Source organism: Mytilus edulis, chromosome 5 (genome assembly GCF_963676685.1).
Source record: "Mytilus edulis chromosome 5, xbMytEdul2.2, whole genome shotgun sequence".
Taxonomy (NCBI): Eukaryota; Metazoa; Mollusca; class Bivalvia; order Mytilida; family Mytilidae; genus Mytilus; species Mytilus edulis.
This window is the reverse complement of record NC_092348.1, coordinates 6,335,260-6,360,095: the sequence shown is the minus strand read 5'-3', so window position 1 is coordinate 6,360,095 and position 24,836 is coordinate 6,335,260. Positions and strand designations below refer to the sequence as shown.

Here is a 24,836-nt window from a genome sequence, read left to right as displayed (position 1 = left end):
AACTGCATTTTACCCTATGTACTTTTTTTAGCCATGGCGGCTATCTTGGTTGGTTGGACAGGTCACATTTTAAAAACTAAATACCCTAGTGATGATTGTCGCCAAGTTTGGTTAAATTTGGCCCAGTAGTTTCAGAGGAGAAGATTTTTGTAAAAGTTAACGACGACGGAAGCCAAGTGATGAGAAAAGCTCACTTGACCTTTGAGGTGAGGTGAGCTAATAATTCCTAGTTTAAAGTTGATTTTTTATAATTTTATCAAAGAGGATCTAAAAATTCAAAGCAGGGTTCAAAATTTATTGTTTGCAAATGCTACCAAAAATATTATGAAAGTGTGATCATAAAACAAAACAATTCTTGTTGGCTAATTATAAATCATGATAGTCTCCTCCCAAAAAATTATAAAAATCCAGAACCAACTTAATTTTACTTGAAGAGTTTCACAAAATGACTTTACTCTACCTACTTTCTTGGTCACAAAAATGGTTTTTGTTCGAGTTTGACTAATCTAGTTCATGCCTTAACCTGTAGTGCTGACGCAAATCAAACTAGATGGCTAATAAATTGCTATATTGAACTAAATCAAACATAATTGTAATACTCAACCAGGTGCTCTGCAGAGCGCAGCTTTATACCACCGCAGAGGTCAAACCCTGAACAGTTGGGGCAAGTATGGACACAACATTCCAGCTTGATACAGCTACTGCATTTGGATTGTGATTCTGACACAAAACAAATGTCAAGATCTTACAAATCTGTTGCGCAATATTGTGCAAACAAAGATTTCTTCTTCAAACTTTTAAAAAATTTGGAGAAAAAAAATTGAAAACTACTACCATCCTCCCTTTTTTTGCAATTAGTCAAAAACCTGAATTTGTTTATACATAATTTACAAGTAGTGTAAGGGAGGTAAATCTGAACATACCCAACATTGAATGTTAAATGTTTTTGAGTTACCTCCCTTACACTGCTTTTAAATTGTCTTAATTGTCCATTGACCAAAAACCTAGTTTTTCCCCTTTTTTTGCCCCTAATTCCAAAAATTTTGAGCCATAACCCCCCTAAGTCAATACTAACCATCCCTTCATGGTATGGAAACTTGTGGTATAATTTCAGAGAGATTCATACACTTAAACACAAGTTATTGTTTGAAAACTACAAAAAATGCTTATTTTGGGCCCCCTTTTTGCCCCCTAATACCTAAACCTTTGGGACCAAAACCCCAAAATCAATCCAAACCTTTTACCTGTTGTATTAAACATTGAGGTACAATTTCAGAGCAATTGAAATACTATTACACAAGTTGATATCCTGAAAGTAGAAAAATACTTATTTTGGGCTCCTAATTCCAAAATGGTTTGAACCATTATCCCCAAAATTAATCTCAACCTTCCTTTTGAGGTATTAAACCTTTTTATAAAATTTCGCAGAGATCCATTCACTTAAATTAAAGTTATTGTCCAGACACCAAATGTGTCTTCGGACGACGCAGACAATGACAACATCATACCATTATATGAACGCAAAATTTGTTTGCGGTCATATAAAAACATGTCCATATAACTTTCATGAACTCCAACACAAGTTTAGTTGATGAAGGATGCTAAAATATTTGTATCTTGTCTTAATCTTAAAAACTCCCATGTTAACCCTAACAGAGCTCCAGATAAGAATTTACAAATTGGGGTTTTTACCCACCATTTTTTTTATGTAATTGGGTGATAAAGTTTTTTAATTACATTATCAATTCCATTTCACCCCTCAAGCATGAATATCAAATTTGGTTTTTCACCACCAAGCGCCTTAATGAATTTGGTTTTTTTCATCAACACAATATTGAATATTTAGGCATGTTATAAACACATTATATCAACCCCAGATGTTTTTCCATCTTTAATATGTTTCTTTCTTTGTATATATGTGCTAGCTATTTTATTTGGTTTATTCACTGACGAGCACATCAATTTGTGTCCCGTTTAAAACTTTCTGCCAGTTTTGTATTTCCTCACAACATATATAAACTGCAGCTGGTGTCACTGGTTGGACAGTAACTAATTACCTTTCTACATCCCATATGATCACCCACAGTTTAGTTGGGGTAGGTGTGGCTAAGTGTTTAGATTTTTATGTAATATATGTGAAATTTAGGTGTTGTAAGAAAGTTTTGCCAGTCCTTTCACCTATTTGCCAGATCTACTTTTTAATAAAAGTAATAAGTAGTTCCCAGATTTAAGATATACCCCAAAACCTTGACCAGGTTTAAAGGGTGGTGTTTTGTTGTAAAACAAGAGGCTCTCAAGAGCCTGAATCACTCTTTTCTTATTTTTTTGCAAATCTTTCATCAATGATTATTTTTGCTTTTTACCCTTATGTTTCATTTTGGCCATAGTGTCTATGTTTCTTGATGTACAAGGAATTGAAATACAAAATTTATACTAGAATCATTTGAGAAGATTTTTAAAGTTAAAAAACATAAAACAACTTGTGTAAAATTGTCATTAAAGGGCAATAACTCCTTAAGGGGTCAATTGACAATTTTGGTCATATAAATGTTTTGAAGATCTTACTTTGCTGAACATTTTTTCTGTTTACAGTTTATCTTCAATAATGTTCAAAATAATAACCAAAAACTGCAAAATTCTCTTAATACAACCAATTTAGTGGCAGCAACCCAACAATCTGTTGTTTGGTTTGTCTGAATATTTCAGGGCTGATAGATCTTGACCTTTAGATCATTTAAACCCCCATGTCAGATTTGCGCTAAATGCTTTAGTTTCTGAGATATAAGCCAAAAACTGCATTTCAAACCCATGTTCTATTTTTAGCCATGGAGACCATGTTTGTTGATGTTTGTTGATGGATCAAAAATTCAAATACAATTCATAAACTAGATTCCTAAAGGATTGATTTCTGTTGGTTGCTTAACGTCCAGTGGCAAATATTTCACTGTTCAGGACGAGAAAAAGTTATCAATAAATACAATAGGTAGGTCTTGTCATAATACTGAGGCCATTCAAAATGAGGGTATATTGGATAGGAACAGATTCCTAAAGGAATGTTCATTCAAAGTTAGGAAGTATTAGTCACAATAGTCTCAGAGGAGAAGATTTTTAAATGTTAGCAAACTTTGTAAAATTGTCTTTAAAGGGCAATATCTCCTTAAGGGGACTATTGACAATTTTGGTCTTTAAACTTTTTTGTAGATCTTACTATGCTGAACATTATTGCTGTTTACATTTTATATCTATCTATAATAATATTCAAGATAATAACAAAAAAACAGCAAAATTTCCTTAAACCTCTACCTTTGTAACTCGTAACTTGACATTTGTAACTCGCAACTCAACCCTCATAACTCGCAACTTGATTTTTGTAACTCGCAACTCAATACTTGACAATAAGTGAATCTCCCTCCACAGCGGGGCATAAAAAATAGAAATTTTATGCAAAAAACATAATAATGAATTTTGCAGTTTTTGGTTATTATTTTGAACATTATTGAAGATAAACTGTAAACAGGAAAAATTTTGATTGCTAAAAAAGTTTCTATAGAATATTTTGGAAACTTGAGCTTACATGGTTACTAAATCTTGTACACAGGTTAATTAAGGGGGGACATTTGATTTGTTAACTTTTAGTGATGGTTATTTTCTTATATGCAATGAAATGTTAAGAGAATTTTTGTTCATAGTACTGGACTGGATAAAACTTTACTCATGCCAAGTATTTCTTTACTTGAAACAAAGATAAATTCTGCACATTTTTTTGAAAAGTGCTAATTTAAGAAAGACTAATAGGGGAACATCATTAGTGGTATTACACATCAATGACTTCTAAATGTCATATCCTAATTTTTTTTAAATTAAAGGGATGTTATCTTAAAAGATATAAATCAGTCTCCAAAGTTTAATGAAAACTGCTCAAAGCACTTTAAATATGGATATTGTTCGAAAACTGGAAAATCCTCCTTTTATTATGAATGAAACCCCATAACTGGTAAACGTAAAATTGGAATTAATAAAAATTGGAAAGGACCTTACGTCAATAGATATAAACAATTTACCAAACAAAGTTTCGTGTCAACTTATGTAAGCATTTTTGAGTCATTGTCCAAAAACTGGAAAATTCCCCTTGAGGTAATGACTAAATTTTTAAGCCCCAGAACTCATAAAAATGGAAAGGGAGCTGTCAATATATATGGACCATAAAAATGTATTTATATGGGTTTTGAAATTCCAGTTTTATACAATTTATTCCAAATCATTGGCAATGTCAAAATCCTATAAATCCAGTAAAGTAAAAAACTTTAAACTTGGAATTTAAATCTTGAAATAGGCATCATGTGATATTTGTGACCTGTACACCATCTACATGGTTTCCACATTTTAACCTACTTTAGTTGACTAAAATCAATAAAGTACTTCCTTCCAAGTCATGCATGGTAAAAGTTTACTTCTCCTTTGACAAGTTTATTGCATTTCTGAAAAGTGTTTGCAGAACATGATTAAACAATTTTTTTTTTAATTGTGACAAAGATACCAACTTTGTACATTCCAAGTGTAACGGTATATTAACATGTATTTTTTATTAATTTATCTTCATTCACCTAAAATATCCAGTAATATTTACTGCTGAAGCAAAATCAATCCAACGAGCATCGGCACAATGATAAGAGATGTAATGTCCATTGAATTTTCCAAGGACCCTTTACATCGTTATCAGGAAACAAAGTGTGTTATAACGTCCGTCAAATCTGAAATCGATTTTGTCAAGTCATTGGGCATTATTTTCACTCAAGATCGTATGTAACATTATGCACATAGGAAAAATAATAGACCCCCAGTGCGATCTCTTTGAAAATTGTATTTTCCTTTGTTAAACAATAAAAATCAAGTCTACAGAATATGCTTGCTAACATCCCATTGGAAACAAAAACAATGTTTAGACCTAGTATTTCATATATCCAGCTGTAAGCGTGTGCTCACATGTTAGTCACCAGTGGTGTCAGTAAGTTTTGAAGAAGCAGGCTGAATTTCTAAAGTAGCCGGCAAGTAATTGCGGACTGCAAAGCCGTTCGCAGCGACGAGCTTGCTCATCGTTATTAAGGCTGGGGATCCGGGCCCGCTCAAGGGCCCCACAATTTTTTTTTTAAAATGGTGCAAAATCCGGCATTCTGGGGGGTTCCTGGACCCTTATTTAGACCACTGAAAACATCATTTTTTAATGAAGCTAATATAAATGATTAACTAAAATTAGTAGCATGATGGTTGAATTTTCTGTAAACATGGTAAATGTGATCACATTGATCATGTTGATATTCACATTTGATCCAGACTTAGAACTACTGTTATGTTGGCAACTTGCATGACCAATATACATTTTTGTGCATTTTCCTGCAGGTTGATCGACTGCTAGTAAATATGGTTGAACTGAAAGAATCCAAAGATTTATAGTTTGAATTATCAATTGAATTATTTAGTTTTAAATGAAAATTGTAATTCTGACATTGAGAACATTATGTTTTAATTTATATTATAAAAAGTGTTGGTTTTGTTTAAAAAAAATTAAAAACAGCAGTCACTATTAGTCAGCTGGAGCTTCAAAGTTAGGAAATCCCCTTCTGTATAAAACTGTTGCGGAGTTGGTATCGTATATGCTCCTTCAAACTGAAAAAGTTTGAAATTTTAGACTCAAAACCCTGCATTCTGAGCAAACCTGGGGGTGATTAAGATGCTTGGGAAAATGTAAATTTTGTTTTACTTTTGTTGTTAACTTCAATCAAATTAAAAAAAATAAAAAAATAAACAGCTGCGCCATGAGGGCGTGATACGCCCGACGTCTTGTGTGGAAGTTTTATGCAATAATCATAAATTGTTTCTGAGAAAGTTTTAAGCAAAAATATATATTGTTTTTGAGACATGGCGGGACATGCCCCAAACCCTGTTTTTTTATACAAAAAACTAAATATCACTAAAATAAAATTTTGTATCAAAACGGAAAAGTATACAGATCTTTAGATTAATATAACAAAGAAGTTTGTAAAGTTTTAAGCAATAATCATAAATTGTTTTTGAGATACGGCACAACATGTAAAAAAAACCTCCCCCTTTTTTACAAAATACTCAAGAACTCAAAAATGAAATTTTGAATCATCACCAAAAAGTATACAGATCTTCAGATTAATATAATAAAGACATGTGTAAAGTTTGAAGCAATAATCAGAAATCCTTTTTGAGATATGGTGCGACATGTAAAAAAACCCTCCCCCTTTTTTACAAAATACTCAATAACTCAAAAATAAAATTTTGAATCATCACCAAAAAGTATACAGATATTAAGATTAATATAACTAAAAAGTGTTTAAAGTTTTAAGCCATAATCAAGAATCGTTTTTGAGATACGGTGCGACATATGAAAAAAAACACAACCCTGTTTTAGTTACAAAGTGCCGTAACTCAAAAAGTTTTAATTTTATTTTCACCAAAAAGTATACAGATCATTTGACCATCATAAGAAACAACTATATTAAGTTTCATGAAATTTGGATAAGTCGTTCTCAAGTTACAGTGCGACATGTTTACGCCGGACAGACAGACAGACGGACGGACACTGGACATTTGTATACCATAATACGTCCCGTCAAAATTTTTTGACGGGCGTATAAAAATTACAAAATGGGAATGCATTGCACTAGCTATGTTCCAGTTTTTTTTTAATATCTTTTTTAAGACAACTAAGGAATTCTGTCCTTGAATACATGAAGATGAAAGATGAAATATTTAATTTTATTTCTATAATAATCTAATTTATCAAATATCTTGGTGGATTTATTTTGCGTACTACGTACTTTGTAAAAAAATGACCCCCTTTTTTTCTCAAAAGACTTGTACGCGTATTTCAAACGGCATTGTCATACAATTGCTATCTCCTGATTTTCTCTTATTTGTAAACTGTTCAGTAAGAAGTAAACTAAAATCTTTTTGAACTAAAGTTATTTTTTTAAATTATTTGTGGTCGACAATATTCTACTTTCGTTATTGACCTTCATTCACTGGACACAACATGGTCCTGGGCTTTTAAATGTGAACTACAAAAGGTGCTGTTTTCCAGATTCGTAACAACATTATACTTTCTTTTATTTGACTGATACTATTTCATAACATGCTATTGTCATCTTCTTTGACTTCTTCGTTCTCTAGAAGCCAAATCCGAATAGGGTATATGATCGCTTCATAATGTCCATCCGAACGTCTCTCTTCTTATTATTGCAAACATACGATACTTTCTTATTTTAAATAGACGACCAATCAGTGGACTGCATTAATGTGAACTATATTTAGTCAAAGGTAAACACTGATTTTACATCCTTGTTTATCGCGACTTTAATCGTTAAAGGGGCACTAGCTACGAGATATATAAAAAAACTAAAGTTTGATTTTTTTCTGTTCAATCAATAATGAAAGTGAAATAGTGAAATAACACTTGCTTTTTGCAGCCAAAAAGGTTCAATTTTGTCAAATTACGCTAAGAAACTGATAATTAGTTATTCACTTGCAAGTGAATGAGTCGACCTCTTTAAATCCGTATTCATGTGAACTTCAATTTAAACCCTAGCTAGAGATTGACAACGCATGCATTGTAAGTGTACTGGTTATTTAAAGAAAAAGAATGTCAACAATGAAAGTGAAACTACGGTAAATCATTTGATTACTAATTCGATGCACATAAAATCATTCTTATACAGTTAAAAACAATGAGAAACATCTATTTTTAATCTATAAAATAAAATCAAACAGACCTTTAAAAATACAATTGCACTTGTTGGTTTAATCTATTCATATCTTTGTTTATGTTTACATCGCTGTAAGGTCATCTGAGGTCAAATCGATAGTTAATTAGATGGCGTCTGGACTAAAATTCACACAAAACAAACCTATATGTTATCTACCCCATGCTCTGTAAACTGTTTATTTTTGACTTTTGATAGTTTGAATAAATGTTTTACATTGTTATAAATCAAATATGAGAATTTGAGTAAAATCGGTGACCATGAATTTGACAGCTAGTGCCCCTTTAAAGCTGATAATTCCAATGGAACAATTATTTTTTAATAACCTGATTATCTTTTTTATCTATTTTTTTTTTTTACTCATGCAAAAATAGCCGGAGGGGAAAGGACAATAACCCGCGAAAATCGCCAGCTGCCGGCTTTTAACGACATCACTGGTCACATGTTTCATGTATGACTGGAAATGATTAGAACTTAACGACAAAAACAATTTTAATAAAAAAAAAAGAGGAAAGACTGGACTTCTGTTTCGTGTGAAATGTAACGTATAACGATAACGTCATTTTCTAACTTAATTATTACGAAGAACAAAACTAAAATGTAAATCATCTCTGATTTACTTGTTTGATCATTTCGAGAGAGTTCATATTTGCATATTGTTGTAATGAATTCTATTACAACAAAGCAGATTACACCATCTAAAATTTGCGTTACGAAATCGGAAACCAAAGTAACGCTATTGTTCTTACACCTGCTACAGAAATACTTCTAGTTCTCTGCATTTTATTGGTCGATGTTCTTTATTATTTTAAGGCAAAAGTTACAATTTTGCAGGCGATGATTATCTTAAAATTGGCCAGAGTTGCGCACTTCAGACGTGAAAATAATGCTAAGAAACGGCACAGAAAAGCGGCTGGATAATCTGAAACATTTATTTATTTCAAATTCTCTCTAGGGGAGAATAGAAAGCACCTTTATTTTAATAGAAATAATAGCATTTGATGGTGGAGCAACGTACAACTTCTCTCACCAAAATACAATATTTTATCACTTTTCTATCGTTATCGGAAACGGTCCCAATACAAAATTATGGTCCATATAAACAATTCACCAAAGTTTCATACAAATTAGTTAAGGCGTTTTCGAGTTCATGTTCAACACTTTGACAACAGACAGACGGACAATGGTGTACCATAATATGTCCTGTAAACAGGCGTATAAAAAGAGGTCAGTTTGCATCTTCGCTCCGTGGATATGCTGGCCCACTGCAAATCTAGCGTGGCTCAACTATATTTTCAAAATAAGATAATATTATAGTTTAAGGCCAAATATATGTGTGGTTCCAGTTACACCCTTTTAAAAAAATTGGGTAAGTAGGTCAGCAAATTTTTTATTTTTTTTCAAATTTTTTTTTTAGATTGTCAAAATCCACATAAAAATTGTGTGTTTACCGAAATTGATTCCGAAATTATATATATCCGAAAGTTCACCATTTTACATGAGTTTGATTGTAAAATAAACAGTCATGTTTCTTTTATAGTTAATTTCAGGCGAGTAGCTCCCTATACCCTAACACGCAGTTGCATGCACATCAAATTGGCATGGAAAAAAAATGGAAAAATAAACCAGATGCTCCGCAGGGCGTAGCTTTATACGACCGCAGAGGTTGAACCCTGAACGGTTGGGGCAAGTATGGACACAACATTCAAGCTGGATTCAGCTCTAAATTTGGATTGTGATTAAATAGTTGACACATCATAGGTTTCTGACACAGAATGAATGTGTTCTAATGAACTTAAAATTTTTGTTTTCTCTTAGAGCAATTCACTATGCTGTTGAATATTAATCCTCTCAAAAAAATGTTTGAAGAAATTTTCTTTTTTATTTATGAAATTTCAAATGAGAAAAATTGAACCCAATTTTTTTAATCACATCCCCCTTTCCCTTATTCCAAAACTAATCTCAATTAAAATTTCTAATGGAGTTTGCAACAATAACTACTCATTTAAATACATCATAAAATATTAAGATGTAAAAAAACTGCTTGTTATCACTGAATGGTAAAGATTATTTTAATTTATCAGTTGGTAGTAAAAAGTGAATATACATTGTATATTGTATATAACAAAGATTTAAGTTGATTCTGGACAAAGAAAGATAACTCCAATTAAAAAAAAATCTTGCTATTGCACAATATTTTGCAATTAGATATTTCTTGCTTACTATTCTGGACAAAGAAAGATAACTCTAATTAAAAAAAAATTTGCTATTTCACAATATTGTGCTATTAGATATTTCTTGCCATTGCGCAATACTGTGCAATTGAAAAGACTTGTTATTGCACAATACTTAATATAATAATTTTAGATCCTGATTTGGACCAACTTGAAAACTGGGCCCATAATAAAAAACCTAAGTACATTTTTGGATTCAGCATATCAAAGAACCCCAAGATTTCAATTTTTGTTAAAATCAGACTAAGTTTAATTTTGGACCCTTTGGACTTTAGTGTAGACCAATTTGAAAACAGGACCAAAAATGAAGAATCTACATACACAGTTAGATTTGGTATATCAAAGAACCCCATTTATTCAATTTTTGATGAAATCAAACAAAGTTTAATTTTGGACCCCGATTTGGACCAACTTGAAAACTGGGCCAATAATCAAGAATCTAAGTACATTTTTAGATTCAGCATATCAAAGAACCTAACTGATTCATTTTTTGTCAAAATCAAACTAAGTTTAATTTTGGACCCTTTGGACCTTAATGTAGACCAATTTGAAAACGGGACCAAAAGTTAAGAATCTACATACACAGTCATGACAGTTAGATTCGGCATATCAAAGAACCCCAATTATTCAATTTTGATGAAATCAAACAAAGTTTAATTTTGGACCCTTTGGGCCCCTTATTCTGTTGGGACCAAAACTCCCAAAATCAATACCAACTTCCTTTTATGGTCATAAACCTTGTGTTTAAATTTCATAGATTTCTATTTACTTATACTAACGTTATGGTGCGAAAACCAAGAAAAATGCTTATTTGGGTCCCTTTTTGGACCCTAATTCCTAAACTGTTGGGACCTCAACTCCCAAAATCAATACCAACCTTCCTTTTGTAGTCATTAACATTGTGTTTAAATTTCATTGATTTCTATTTACTTAAACTGAAGTTATTGTGCGAAAACCAAGAATAATGCTTATTTGGGCCCTTTTTTGGCCCCTAATTCCTAAACTGTTGAAACCAAAACTCCCAAAATCAATCCAAACCGTTCTTTTGTGGTCATAAACCTTGTGTCAAAATTTCATAGATTTCTATTTACTTAAACTAAAGTTATAGTGCGAAAACCAAGAAAATGCTTATTTGGGCCCTTTTTGGCCCCTAATTTCTAAAATGTTGGGACCAAAACTCCCAAAATCAATACCAACCTTCCTTTTGTGGTCATTAACCTTGTGTTAAAATTTCATAGATTTCCATTCACTTTTACTAAAGTTAGAGTGCGAAAACTAAAAGTATTCGGACGACGACGACGACGACAACGTGATAGCAATATACGACGAAAATTTTTTCAAATTTTGCGGTCGTATAAAAATTATAAATTGAATGCTCACTTTTTTAATTGATGAAATAGCATTAAATAACGGCATTTGGTTTCAAAATAAAAGTTTTATTGCAGATTATGACAAAATCGGACAGTAACTTGTATCTTTTCCAAGATTTGAATTTGTAATACTCAGTCTAAGACATGTAGTTTTGGAGCACATTTTACAGTGTATCATCAGTTTGGAATAAGATATACCAATCAGCATTAGAACTATTAGACGATATCAGGCGCGTAGCTCCCTATACGTTAACACGCAGTTACGTGCACATCGATTCGGCAAGCAAAAAAAAAAAAGCCAAAATAAAAATTTATAAATTAATTATGGTTACTGTTAAAATCGTTAAATATGTTAAATAAGCCGCAGGTTTTTTTCTGTCTTTGTCCCTGCGTGTTATACTCCGGTGCGCTTTATGTATGTATTTTTTTCTGTTTTCAGGACGAGCGTGAAAAAAAAATATTTGGATTTTTTTTTCTGGAGACAGTCAGATGGTCAAGTGCTTGCAGTGACTTGATAAATTGTTAATGTGGCATATTTTGTTATGAATAAATATATTTACTTTATCGTTTGTTCTTTATTTCATTCAATCATTGTTGGTTTAGGAAGTTGATAACCATGTGTTCGTGTTCATTTTATAAACAAAGAGAGATAACTGTGTTTTGAAAGAGGTACCATACAGGATATTGATTGTGTATTTATCATAAATATGTAGTTGTTTGTTGATTTAATGTGTTTTAAAATAAAATTTTCTTATGGAATAATTAAGAATGTGATTGTGTGTCTGGCCAATATTCCAAGTTTCTTTTAATAACGTTGGTGATGCATATGCTAAAATAGACACTTTAACGTGTTTCATAACCAAAGAAAGATAAGCGTGTTTGAAAAGAGGTATCATACAGGATATACTTTTGAGGAGTAACTGTTTGTCGTTTTATTGCAGAGATGCAACTAATCGTCGGACCCGTCGGACCTAAGGGGCAGAATTTATGCAGGTCCGGCAAAACTCGTAGCTGTGCAGGACCTGATGGCCGGCAATATTTAAGTCCGCTTGGGTCCGCCAAAACTGAAATCCCCGTCGGCCCCGGCAGAGTATTTTGTTTATAAAATTGCGATCATCTTTAATAAAAGTAAATGTCCTGTTCCCCCGCATTTTCTAACTCCGGGAACCAGTATTTCCGCCCAGTAATAGTCTTTCGTACCTTGTCCATCTCGCCCCGAACAATTCTCCGTATTTCCGTCATGTTTTTTGTTTTAGAAATTTGCTCTCTAGGAAGGAGGTCTATTAAGCATACTGTGAAAGTACTTTAATTCGTGGGTATCAATTTTCGTGGTTTGATCAATATTAACATGTTCGTGGGTTTTTAAATTCGTGGATTTTAGTTTTCTAATAAAAAAAATAATTGAAAAACTAAAGCCTTTAGAAACGAAGGTTACAAATAGTCTTGATTGAAGGAAATTGCAAAGTAAACATTGACCCGTGTAAATCGTAGTGATAACACTAATTAACCCGTGTAAATCGTAGTGATAACACTAATTAACCCATGATAAAGTGATCAACAGATTAAAGACCATCAAAGGTGTTAATTAGGCCATAAATATGTCACCTAAAGAAAACAGTAACATAAACAAATGCTTCAAACGTACCTTGAATTGTCAAATAATTCTTATCAAAATCAAGCCCAGCATGAAATTATTATTTCCCATATGTATGAGAACTATGAGGATATAAAATGAACACTTTATCATACTGGCATATCAATACCGGAAATCTGACTTTCGTCGATCAAAAATATCTTTTATGAGAATAAAAAGATCAACAGTTGTACAGTTTAGGTTATTAAAGATTAAATGGGTATAATCCTGCATACGGTTGTAGTTCTGTGACTGCTATTAAAGTATTCTCAGATTTGGCGTTATTCAATATTTCTCTAGATCATATCAATAGTCAAACCTACCGATGGGGATCTTTCCATGACTTGATTTGGACAATGGTTGTTTTATTTCGTTGGACACTTAAATTCGTGGATAAAGTCATCCACGAAAACCACGAAAATTGGTACCCCACGAATAAAAGTACTTTCACAGTAGTTGATAAGTTCAGGAAATATGTCATGGCCGATAAAATTTGTAAGTGGGTCGAAACCCGGTAAAAGACCAAACCAGTCACCTATTCAAGTTGATAAAGCTGTAAAGCGGTCTTTGTACGAAAAGGAGAAACGACAATTGTTATGAATCACAGGTTATTTTAAAATAATAATAATATCAACAAAATCAAAATTAACGTTTGTTCAATAGCATAATTTCATTTGATTTTTGAGTGAAAATATGGGTCTGGCAGAAATTTGATGGGTCTGGCAAAACTTGGTACCCTGTAGGCCCCATTGTCTGACAGGAAAAAAAAAACTGTTTGCATCTCTGTTATTGTGTTTCAAAATGAAATATCTTTACGAAATATTGTAGCCACATATAATCGGATGTTTAAATAAACTAGAGGCTCTCAAGAGCCTGTATCGCTCACCTGCTTCTACTTGGGTTTTTGAAATCATATGAAAAAATATAAAATTTGGCTAAAAGTGACAACACAACCTCATTGATAAGGAAAGGAACATGTTTAATTTCATTCAAAAGTCCCCCACTGGCGGCCATCTTGGATGGCGGATCGGCTACAAAGTAACAACACTTGGTCAGCACCTCATAAGGAACATTCATGCCATGTTTGGTTATATTCCATTCAGTGGTTCTCTAAAAGAAGTCATTTGTATGCATTTCCCATAGGGTCCTATGTTAAACTAAGTCCCCTGCTGGCGGCCATCTTGGATGATGGATCTGCTACAAAGTAACAACACTTGGTCAGCACCTCATAAGGAACATTCATGCAATGTTTAGTTTTATTCCATTCAGTGGTTCTCTAAAAGAAGTCATTTGTATGCATTTCCAATAGGGTCCTATGTTAAACTAAGTCCCTGCTGGCGGCCATCTTGGATAATGGATCGGCTACAAAGTAACAACACTTGGTCAGCACCACATTAGGAACATTCATGCCATGTTTGATTTCATTCCATTCAGTGGTTCTCTAAAAGAAGTCATTTGTATGCATTTCCCATAGGGTCCTATGTTAAACTAAGTCCCATGCTGGCGGCCATCTTGGATGATGGATGGGCTACAAAGAAACAACACATGGTCAGCACGGCATAAGGAACATTCATGCAATGTTTGGTTTCATTCCATTCAGTTGTTCTCTAAAAGAAGTCATTTGTATGCATTTCCTATAGGGTCCTATGTTAAACTAAGTCCCCCGCTGGCGTCCATCTTGGATAATGGATCGGCTACAAAGTAACAACACTTGGTCAGCACCACATTAGGAACATTCATGCCATGTTTGATTTCATTCCATTCAGTGGTTCTCTAAAAGAAGTCATTTGTATGCATTTCCCATAGGGTCCTATGTTAAACTAAGTCCCCTGCTGGCGGCCATCTTGGATGATGGATTAGCTACAAAGTAACAACACTTGGTCAGCACTCCATAAGGAACATTCATGCTATGTTTCGTTTCATTCCATTTAGTGGTTCTCTAGAAGAAGTCATTTGTATGCATTTCCCATAGGGTCCTATGTTAAACTAAGTCCCCCGCTGGAGGCCATCTTGGATGATGGATCGGCTACAAAGTAACAAACACTTGGTCAGCACTCCATAAGGAACATTCATGCTATGTTTGGTTTCATTCCATTTAGTGGTTCTCTAGAAGAAGTCATTTGTATGCATTTCCCATAGGGTCCTATGTTAAACTAAGTCCCCTGCTGGCGGCCATCTTGGATGATGGATCGGCTACAAAGTAACAACACTTGGTCAGCACCCCATAAGGAACATTCATGCTATGTTTGGTTTTATTCCATTCAGTGGTTCTCTAAAAGAAGTCATTTGTATGCATTTCCCATAGGGTCCTATGTTAAACTAAGTTCCCGGCTGGCGGCCATCTTGGATGATGGATCGGCAACAAAGTAACAACACTTGGTCAGCACCTCATAAGGAACATTCATGCCATGTTTGGTTTCATTCCATTCAGTGGTTCTCTAGAGGAAGTCATTTGTATGCATTTCCAATAGGGTCCTATGTTAAACTAAGTCCCCAGCTGGCGGCCATCTTGGATGATGGATCGGCAACAAAGTAACAACACTTGGTCAGCACCTCATAAGGAACATTCATGCTATGTTTGGTTTCATTCAATTCAGTGGTTCTCTAAAAGAAGTCATTTGTATGCATTTCCCATAGGGTCCTATGTTAAACTAAGTCCCCTGCTGGCGGCCATCTTGGATGATGGATCGGCTACAAAGTAACAACACTTGGTCAGCACCCCATAAGGAACATTCATGCTATGTTTGGTTTTATTCCATTCAGTGGTTCTCTAAAAGAAGTCATTTGTATGCATTTCCCATAGGGTCCTATGTTAAACTAAGTCCCCTGCTAGCAGCCATCTTGGATGATGGATCGGCAACAAAGTAACAACACTTGGTCAGTACCTCATAAGGAACATTCATGCCATATTTGGTTTCATTCCATTCAGTGGTTTTCTAAAAGAAGTCATTTGTATGCATTTCCCATAGGGTCCTATGTTAAACTAAGTCCCCCGCTGGCGGCCATCTTGGATGATGGATCGGCTACAAAGTAACAACACTTGGTCAGCACCTCATAAGGAACATTCATGCCATGTTTGGTTCCATTCCATTCAGTGGTTCTCTAGAAGAAGTTCAAAATGTAAATTGTTAACGACGACGACGACGACGGACGACGACGGACGACGACGGACGAAGACGACGGACGACGGACGCCAAGTGGTGAGAAAAGCTCACTTGGCCCTTCGGGCCAGGTGAGCTAAAAAAAAAGGATATTTATTTTTATAATTTAATCTGCTAAGACATTTACTTATGGCCGTCTTATTTGAATTCCCCTTTCCGTGGCCCATATCACTTTCATTTAAAAATACGGTAACATGGTTAAAGGAAACACATATGTTGTCACTTTTTTAATTGATGAACTGTCATTAAATAACGGTAATTCAAAATAAACGTTTTATTGGAGATCATGTAAAAATTGGACATTAACTTGTATCTTTTACCAGATTTGAATTTATTATACTCAGTCTAAGACCTGTAGTTTCGGAGCACATTTTACAGAGTACGGCTTATCTGTTAGCGATGCGATGTACCAATCGACCATTAGATTTATCCAAACCCTTTAATATTATTGAAAATATGCTGAGGCGATGTATTCGACAGACTACCCGAGCCAATCACCCTGAAAACATGCCAAAACAGCATTGGAAAGGCTCATTATATTTTGCGTTCACACACGAAGACAATATGATAATGGAATTGGAGAGTAGAGGGTGTCTGGTATTATCAGAAAATAGCTTCTTTGTGTCGTATCTGCTTCCTCGTGTTGTAGGAAATATAACCAACGAATAATTCTCAACATTGTCTGAGACATACAAAATGACCTCGCATGTATTTGGCGGATAATTTCAATCAGGAGGTCGCTCGATGGAGAACACATACACTGGTTTATAACATCTCGCAAGTGCTACCATGCAGATCTATCAGTGTATTAGTCTGTTGAAAACAAATGTACCATCAACAATGAACAACGACAGGTTATCATTGCTAGCATTACTGCATATTGATCGGGATTTCAGTGTGATATTGACAAAGTAATAGAGAAGTTCGTTTCTGCTTAGACCCAAACGGTCCAGAGCAGATTTGGTCAATGTTGAGTAAATTCTGTACTTCAAAAATGTGTTGTTTATGTATTAAATTAACCATGATTTACTCTATTCAGAAGATTCAAGTATTAATAGTTTTACTTTCATAAATTGTTTATAAGCCCTATCTACATGTAGCTCCTCTTTAAACTGTCCTATGACCGAAAACCGAAAAAAAAACATTTTTCTGCATTAAAGGGTCCCAAAATATTTTGAGGTAGTTGCTTGCAAATTGTTTTCTTCTAGCTACGCCCCTGGATATTGTTAAAAAATATACCTAGGCGATGTGGTCGACAAACTACCAGAGCCAATCACCCAGCAAACACACCAAAACAGTATTGGAAAGTCTCATTATTTTTTGTGTTCATAGACCATATGATAAGGGAACTGGAGAGTGGAGTCGCGTCTAGTATTATCAGAAAATTGTTTTTTTGCGCTGTATCTGCTTCATTGTGTTGTAGGAAATATAACAAACGAACAAATTTCAACATTGTCTGAGACATACGAAACTGACCTGGCATGTAATTTTGAAGAATTAAATTGGGAGGTCGCTCGATGCCGAACACGTATTCATCTGGATTTCAGTGTGAATATTGACAAAGTAATAGAGAAGTTTGTTTCTGCCTAGACCCAAAGAGCAAATTTTGGACGATTTTGAGTAAATTCTGTATCACAAATATGTGTTGTTTATGTATTACTCTATTCAGAAGATTTATTAATAATTTCACATTCATAAAATTTTTACAAGTCCTATCTACATATAGCTACTCTTTTAACCGTCTTATGACCAAAAACCGAGAAAAAAAAATTAATTATTTATATTTACAATCTTCAAAGGGAGTCTCATTGGGGGGTTCCGATCCCGGATCCTGCTTACTGTTTTGTCAGATTCCCGTATCCCGCTTACACTATGTACGTAAGCAATTCTCATTTTTTTGTCATTTCCGGGGTCCAGCTAGACCTCATTTCCCGTTTTCCCGACAGAATAATTTGACTTTCACGTGTCACGCTTACAAAAAATCGGCAATCCCGCGTCATGCTTAGACCCCAATGAGACCCACTTCAAAGGGGGTCTCATTGGGGGGTTCCTATCCCGGATCCCGCTCACTGTTTTGTCGGATTCCCGTATCCCGCTTACACTATGTACGTAAGCAATTCTCATTTTTTTTGTCATTTCCCGGGTCCCGCTAGACCTCATTTCCCATTTTCCCCGACACAATAATTTGACTTTCACGTGTCACGCTTACAAAAAATCGGCAATCCCGCATCACGCTTAGACCCCAATGAGACCCACTTCAAAATTTAATCGTTTGAAAATTTATTTTTCAAAAATGGAAAAAAAGTTCTAGGGTCTGGGAGTTTCAATTAGGGACGGTCGGGTAAGTAGAACCACACATATATTTTTATTTTTAAGCCTAATTTTCCTTAAATTTTTAATGATTTTTTTTTAACCAATTTTTAGGATTTTATCTCAGCTTTAACAGTAAATGCCCCTTAATTAATGTTAACTCATTGTTGCTTCTTGAAAAACTAAATTCAGGAAAGTTTATTAATATGTGTACTTTAGTCCAAAAATAACACAAACTCTCTTGAATTTATCTTATAAAATATAATTGGTAATTAGATGTATCGCAATTCTCATGAGCCAAAACTAATTTTTTTTGGTGCCAAATTAAATTTTTTGTTGTAAATTTACGAACAAGCGGTTTTTTTTTCTCTTTTCTTGATTATCGTTAAGGTCAACAGCGAATAACCTACCAATATAATGTAACTAAGTTTGTTTGCACTGTATCTTCTTCTGTTTTTTTTTGTATTTCGAACCTTTCGGACTTTTTCTTTGCATAGATACGAAAATTTCCCGCCATAAATAATTTGGCGGGTAAACCAATTTAAATTTGTGTTTTTACCACAAACCGTAAAATTTTAATGGCAACTTTTATCAGGGTTTTTTTCTGATATAAATTTCATTTTTTTTCCTTGTGAAATGTTTATGAGATTATTTCTTCCAACATTTTGAAACAGAGGTAACTGGTTTAAATCAAAGAGCCACTGATGAGGTTAATCAGGCCGGGCGTTTCCAGGATATTTGATAAAAAAAACTTGGACATTTTTTTGGCTTATAAAATAAAAAAAATGTGAAATGCACAAATGTAACGGTTAATGACTTGAAGCATGTATATTTTATAGTTATTAAAGTATCAGGGTTTTGATATTTTTATGCCAAATTCTCTCCATGATTAATCATTCAGTCTACGATATATTAAAAAAAATTGTAAGGGTTCCGCGGAACCCAGTGTCTCGGCCTACTTTTGCTGTAAATTTGCAGGATCAACAAAAATGAGGGAAAAAATCAATAAAAATATTCCGCTTGATACCATGTTTGGATTGTAGGAAGCTTCTGTCCAAGTTTGGTAAAAAATCCTGGATAGTTTATGAATCTAATAAATGTATTAAAACTTTAACTGCAGACTGGATGTAATGTTAACTGGAAGAAAAACTAAGTCCATTTATAAGTAAAATACAGATACACAGGTACAAAATATTAACAAAATTTCCTTCTAGATACTTTTATTACTAGCTTTTGATCATAAACAAGCTTCCGCCTTAGTTTGGTACAAATAAAAAATAGTATAAGAAAGTTATCAAAAATTTTTAAAATTTAACCACAGAGTGAATGTGTTGTTTCCTGGCAGAAAAAAGTCCATTTAAAGTAAAATATGGAAAAAATGGATTTGTCATTTTACAAAATTTACTTCTGGATACTATCTTATGATCATAAACAAGCCTCTGTCCAAGTTTGGTACAAACCAATGATAGTATAAGAAAGTTATCAAATATTTTAAAAATTTAACCACAGAGTGAATGTGTTGTTTCCTGGCAGAAAAAAGTCCATTTAAAGTAAAATATGGACAAAATGGATTTGTCATTTTACAAAATTTACCTCTGGATACTATCTTATGATCATAAACAACCCTCTGTCCAAGTTTGGTACAAACCAATGATAGTTTAAGAAAGTTATTAAAATTTTAAAAACTACAACCACAGAGTGAGTGATGTAATGTTTTCCCGCAGAAAAACTAAGTGCATTTATAAGTAAAATACGGAAAAAATGGAATTTTATTTTCACAAAATTTACTTCTGGATACTATCTTATGATCATAAATAAGCTTCTGTACACGTTTGGTAAAAATCCAGGATAGTTTAAGAAAGTTATTAAAATTTTAAAAACTACAACCACAGAGTGAGTGATGTAATGTTTTCCCGTAGAAAAACTAAGTCCATTTATAAGTAAAATACGGAAAAAATGGAATTTTATTTTCACAAAATTTACTTCTGGATACTATCTTATGATCATAAACTAGCTTCTGTCCAAGTTTGGTAAAAATCCAGTATGGTTTAAGAAAGTTATTAAAATTTCAAAAACTTTAACCACAGAGTGAATATTTGTGGACGCCGCCGACGACGACGACACCGACGACTTCGACTAAAGTCGAAGGCTCGACAATGAGTGGATGGATCTAACCAGCAGTAGACCAATAACGAGAAATTCCAATTTAAGGCGTTACTTTACATTTTCAATAGTCCTAATTAAGCCAGGTTAAGAATGGGAAGCATAATTCCGGTTGCCCTGGTATAGCCTATGGTTCATGGGAAAGTCAGAGGCTCTTGGATTTCAACAATTTAGCATCAAATTATGAAGTATTATAACAGCTGCCTCCACTGATGATAGGCAAATTTGTGAAAATAGTCTGCCTTCGGATCATACAAATTATGTATTGATTAACATGTGGATATCAAACATTTTAAATTCAGTTAAAAGGTTTAATATATATATGAAATGGGCATGACAAATGAAAAATAAATCTTTTACGATAGCTTTTTCTGAACTAATATCCGTTTTGTTAAAATATACATTTTAACCGTTTTGGTCTTTTGGAAAATGTTTTTTTTTGTGTGCTGTATTTAACCCCTTTACCTGAGACTATTATAATAGTATAATAGTCCCAGTCTTTACCAAGAAATTTGGACACGTATAAAAATCGGCCATAAAAGTTGCGGTTTTTATCCAACGCAATCATAGGTTTGGACTTTGTTTTCAATTTAGTAGATATAAAAAGATGTGGTATGAGTGCCAATGAGACATCTCTCCATCCAAGTCACAATTTATAAAATAAACCATTATAGGTCAAAGTACGGCCTTCAACACGGAGTCTTGGTTCACACCGAACAGCACGATATAAGGGGCCCCAAAAGTTACTAGTGTAAAACCACTCAAACGGGAAAACCAACGGTCTAATCTATATAAAAAACGAGAAACACTTATGAACCACACTAATAAACTACAACTACGGAATTCCTGACTTAGGACAGGTGCAAACAGTCTTATCTGCGGAAACAATAGTGTAACATAGTCATGATTTATAATACCCCGTTCTAGATAGTCAAATCTGATCCCTTCAAATGCAAGGAGAAAAAAACATAACCCCATTTCAGACACTTTAGCTGAAAATGCTGCATTGCAGCCCCGTTTGTCGGAACATACCTGCCCCGGTATCCCCCGGGCAGATGTAGAATGGAAGTGTCACACAAAACATCATTTTATAATACATATTTATGTATAGATTTACCTACCGTTTTGGTTGTTTAAAAGATGTTCCAGTCACCCATTGGATGGGGAATCAGTATAAAAAGAAATCAGAGTATGTGTTTAATTAATGAATAAAGCAAATTACTATGGTGTTTTTTTGTAGGTTATTTGGGGTTTATTTTGGAAAAAGGGGCGTACGCCAATTAAGCCCTTACGTGGACCCGCCCCTGATTAATAAATATATCTTATTATTTCGAATGATCTTTGTTATAGTAATATTATGAATTGCCAAAAAGACAAAATTTTGATATAACATATGCATGCACATATAATGTACCTTAGCTACTCTTGTGCACATTGCTGTTCATTTTAACGATTTACATGTTTGGTGTAGATCCTATTTTTTTACGATGACAATTGAATATATATTCTTACTATTTCGATCTACAATATACAATGATCTAATTTCTACGGGGAGAAAAAATGACGTCCTATAGGAATATCATACAAACCCTTTGAATAAGGCTTTATCGAAGACATAACCAGAACATTATTAGAGCCGCATGCCATAAGTACATTATATATGGAAAAAGTGAGAATAAACACAGAGGCGGTGAAAAAAAATCGCTGGTTTGCTAGTCAGGACTTTCAAGTATATATGGATGCACAAATAATGTACCAAAGCTACTTTCAGTTTGTGCATGTTGCTGTTCATTTTTACAATTTTCATGTTTAACGTAGATTCCTTTTTTTATATACAGTTGGTCCTATTTTCAATGATCTCCTCCAGATCAATTAAACCAATTAATACTAAATTCGACAGAAAGCCGTAAAGTTTAGTTCTCACCCAATTTCAATTTTCGATTTCTGGATATAAGTATATATTACTTTGGTATAGTTGTATGAGATGATACTAGTAGTCAAGTTAAAAAGTACTAGACGTTTCCGTTTTGGATACAGTTCGCAATATCGACAAAAAAATATACCACAGGACTAACAATCCTCATCTTGCAACGCCTCTACGTGGACAAAAAGAAGACTACTGGATTCGACAAGTGAGAACTCAACACCGTAGTTAGTATGGTTGCAATGATAAAATTGATGGTATAGGTATTCTATCTAGTCCGTCCTGTAGCTCGGTGAATGTGATGAATATTTTCATCTCTACTCCACGACGTATTGCTGGGTCTTCCAAGTGCTCCACGAAACCTCTTTTTAAATTTTTAACATCTATTTTATTAGCAATCAAAGCCGGGCTTCAAATTATCTTGAAACTGCCTATTCTAAAGGTGGCGTGAATCTAAATAAAATCCAAATATCTTTTAGAGTATATACAATCTAAGACTCTTTCATCTTGCAATAGTATTAAAACATTTGACTTTTCTACAATTTACACAAGTATTCCCGATTCCAAACTAAAAGAAAAATCTTAAAGTTGTTATTGCTTTGTTTCATGAAACAATGGCCAATTTAGATACATGTATCTTGTCTTATGTACTTTGTAGAGAATCACTCTGATTCAAACAACAAATTCTCTGAAACTGACATTATCATGATGCATTATTTCTTGATTGACAACATATTTTTTACGTTTGGAGGACGTGTTTTTCAACAGACTGTCGGCATTTCAATGGGAATCAATTGTGCCCCACTTCTTGCCGACTTGTTCCTTTATTACAAAGAGGCTGATGAATGAACTTCTTAGGAAGAAAGATAAGAAGTTAGCAATATCCTTTAACTTTACCACTTTTCCGCTATATAGATGATGTTCTATCATTAAATTGACAATGAGAGTCGGTTGAAAAAAAAACTTTACGACAAAAGAGATAATTTCAGCTTCCCAATTGTGAACTTTCCATTTCTATGTAGCAACATATCAGCAGTACCTGAATACATTATGATTTCTTTGATAGAGGGTTGCTGCTCACAAGGAAGATATGAAACCAAGAGTTCCAAATGGTGAAGTTGAAATCATCCCTTGGTAAATTTTACGGACGCCATCACGAGGTTGCCCGTTATGGAATAACCGTTTCACAGATGATATCGGATATGTTCCTTTTGTCGTAACTGCAAACTCCTCTGTTTTCACAAATGTGAACTACCGAATTAGACTATTTACCGGGTTTGTAATAACATGAGCAACACGACGGGTGTCGCATTTGGAGCAGGATCTGTTTACCCTTCCGGAGAACCTGAGGTCAACCTCAGTTTTTGGTGGGGTTCGTGTTGCTTGGTCTTTAGTTTTCTGTGTTCTGTCTTGTGTACTATTATTTGTCTGTTTGTCTTTTTCTTTGTTAACCAAGGCGTTGTCAGTTTATTTTCGATCTATGAGATTGACTGTCCCTCTGGTATCTTTCGCACCTCTTTTATATTGCAGAGTTGCAACTAGATAGAATATCTCAAGTTGCAATTTCTGATAGTTTTACATTCAGACATTAAATAATGACTATAAACGTTGCAGGTATTAGGTTTTGGGTTATAATGAACAACTTCTTCTTCTTTTTCGGGCAAACTAACTCCCCGTGAGCGATTCAGACTTATAGGAGTCACTAATCATGCATGGTTAAACATGATCCGAAAGTTAGTAAGATAAAATATGTTGGAAAATCATCAAAAATCCTTTTTTCACGAATCATGAAAAATTGACCAATGTACAATGGAAATCTAACCCCAAATCCTCCTTTAAGATGCCAGACATTTTAATTATCTCACTATTTTTGATTTATTAATCATCTTGTTCTGATGGACCAAAATGTATTGGAAAATAAAATAATTCCGGAAACGATATCACAGCACTTTTCTTATCCATGATATTACGACCTCTCTGCCATGGGAAATTGATTTTCTTCCATGGGTGTCAGAAGTTTAAATTATCATGCCCTATATAAAACCCCTGAATAAGCTTTCATATTGAAAAATATAAGTTGGAAAAGATATTAGCAAAATTCTTCAATGAAACTTTTATCTTCCCCCAAATTTTCCTGGATGTAATTAATTCTAAATTAGGATAATTGAGATACTCTGATTAGTTATAATGCCCCCAGTTTTTGATGGGGTTCGTGTTGCTTAGTCTTTAGTTTTCTATGTTGTGTACTATTATT

General features: G+C 33.9%; 1 protein-coding gene across 1 annotated transcript in view; it reads right to left on the bottom strand.

Moving 5' to 3' along the window:
- LOC139522677 (extracellular matrix-binding protein ebh-like) overlaps nt 1-18,969 on the bottom strand; it is a 39,005-nt gene extending 20,036 nt beyond the window's left edge. The window contains exon 1 of the mRNA XM_071316144.1: nt 18,906-18,969. The gene's annotated coding sequence lies outside the window, so the exon portion shown is untranslated. The remainder of the gene's footprint in view (nt 1-18,905) is intronic.
- Nucleotides 18,970-24,836: the final 5,867 nt, after the last annotated feature.